This window comes from Vicia villosa, linkage group LG6, assembly GCF_029867415.1.
Source record: "Vicia villosa cultivar HV-30 ecotype Madison, WI linkage group LG6, Vvil1.0, whole genome shotgun sequence".
NCBI lineage: Eukaryota > Viridiplantae > Streptophyta > Magnoliopsida > Fabales > Fabaceae > Vicia > Vicia villosa.
Genome location: NC_081185.1, coordinates 114,098,696 through 114,101,386, shown reverse-complemented (window position 1 = coordinate 114,101,386; position 2,691 = coordinate 114,098,696).

The following is a 2,691-nucleotide window of genomic DNA, read 5'->3' as shown; positions in this document are numbered from 1 at the left end:
ATATTTATAACTTCTCCCTAACTTTCGTTTTATAAAACCATGGAATTATTATCCAACTATTAAATGCAATTTTGACTATCCTTACATCTAAGTAACTGTTACGCTTGAAAATCAACGCTGGGTAAAAGAAAAAACAGAGGAAAAATTGAACAAATAGATGAATTAAGAAGAGAAGAAGAGAAACTAAAATGTGGAAAAAGAGGACAGAATGAGAGAGGAGAGGAGTGGAGAAAAAGTAATGGAATTGTTTGTATTCGTTTGTTAAATTTTTTAGTCATCTTTTTACTTTTCACTCTTCATAACTCATGTCCTTTATTTATAACAAATAGACATAGATTATATATCGAAAGAAGAAATACAAAAAGTGATATCAATAATTTTTTTTCTTATCTTTTTTGTTCCTTTGCCCAGTGGACAATTATATTTTGAGTGAAACTCTTAGATTTAATTAGGCATTATTATTTTTTTAGTTGTCAATCAAAGTCTTAATTTTTGGTTTTTGGTTTAGGATTGAAGAATAGTTATAATATTCTATGTCCTTTAGAATTGAGGAGAGGATATGTATTCATTGGATTAGTTGAAGGGAGGTGACTAAACCTATGGAGACGGGGGGTTTAGGCTTAAAAAATATAGAAGATTTCAATTTTTCTCTTTTGTGCAAATGGAGGTGGAAGATTATTCAAGGGGCGGATTCTCTTTGGTATAAGGTTTTAAAGGAGAGATATGGGGACTTAGTGTTGAAGATTATGGGTGGAGTCGTGTGTCCTAAAGAGAGGAGGAGGGCGTCATTCTGGTGGAAGGATTTATTGAAGTTGGGGAGTGACTCTTTTTTTGACCCGTTTGTTTCTTCTTGTAGGTTTATTTTGCGTAACGGCTTTAATATCCCGTTTTGGGATGTTAAGTGGTTGGACGGGATGGTTCTTAAGGAGGAATTTCCGTGTCTTTATGAAGCATCCCGCTTGAAAACGGTGTCGGTAGCGGCGATGAGAGGTTGGGTGGATAATAAGTGGATTTGGTGGGATTGTGGTATTTTGGGAAATCGGTTGTAAGACCATTTGTTGGCGATCGATTGGGGTGTTTTTCGTGGAATGTTGGAGGATGTGGGAATGATGGGCTCGGATAAGGATGGGGCGGAATAGGTTAGTAAAGGGGGTGATGGCTTCTCGGTGGCTTCGTGTTATGAGGAATATGCTAGGTATCGCACTCCTTTTGGGCCGAATGGTAGACACTTTGAAGTGAAGAATTTGGTTTGGAAATCGGTTGTCCCTTTCAAGGTTAAGGCTTTTGGGTGGAGGCTCCTTGCCAATAGGCTTCCAACAAAAGATCTCCTTGTGCTCAGAGGTATTCCGTTATCTTTTGACATGGTCTTGTGCTCTTTTTGTAAGATTGATCCGAAGAATCAGGATCATTCTTTTTTTGGTTGCTCTTTTGTAAAGAATATTTGGAGGGATATAGCGGTGTGGATAGGTAATGATGGGATAGGAGAGTGTCATACCCCAATTTTTGACCCTAAGATCCTATATCATTCATATCCCAATCACTAATCAAGAGCTTCACTTGGAAGTTTTGTTTATGGTGTTGCACTCACCTAATCAATAAGAGGGACCATCAAGCACCAATGATTGTTTACCTTGTATGCATATTATACTAACCCAAATACCAAAAACATTGCTTTGTTTCTTTGTAGGCTTTTGTTTTGTAGGTACCAAGCCAAGACATGCAATAAACAAGGCATTTTTCAAATTTTTGACTGATGAAATCGATTTCCCTACTGGGTAAATCGATTTCCCTGCAGCAATCTTCAACAAAATCACATTCTGGACAGCATGAAATCGATTTCCCTCCTGGGTAAATCGATTTCCCTAGTGTATTTTGCGCCAAATTCTTTTCTGGAACAGAGTGAAATCGATTTCACTCCTGGGGAAATCGATTTCCTTAAGGCGAAATTCAAAAAATATAAGGAAGGAAGCTTGACATCATTTTGGCACCTTTTTATTTGATCATTTTACCAATTTTCCACCTCATCAAAATTAATCCCTTCATTAAACCCACTTAAACCCCATTTTACCACTTTTTACCATTTAATTGCCACTTTAATCACCAATTAAACACAAGCTAATTACCAAATGCAAAAAGACCAAACTACCACTACTCTTGCTCTCATCCTATAAATAGAGCCCACTAGGCTGGTTCTATCCAGCTTGTTCTTGGAGTTGAACTTTGGTCTCTTACAATACTATTTTGAACCTCTCTAGGCTGGGAAACCTAGATTGAGAAGGCATTTATTTTGCACCTCTTGAGGATTCTTCTTTCCTCAACAATGGAAAATTCATTTGTGATTGATGTTCTTATCAGATATTGAAAGGCTTATTTTCCAGCAATGATGTGCTTGAAAGCAAGGGGCAGGTTTTGACTTTGAGCAACTTGTGTTATCCCCATCATGTTTTGGTTGACAACAAATTGAAGCCTCTTTATTTGAGCAAGTTTGTGCGTCTCCACACATCAATCTTATCTTCAAATCAAGTGATAATCTCTCATACTTTATGAACTTCTTGATTCCAAATGGAAGAAGCTCAACGAATGGCAGTCTCTTACAGCAGAAGACAGTTCGTTCCGCTTAAGGATTTCTCGACAGGGTCGGCAAATGGCAGTCTCTTTCAGCAGAAGACAGTTTGTTCCCTTTGAGATAAC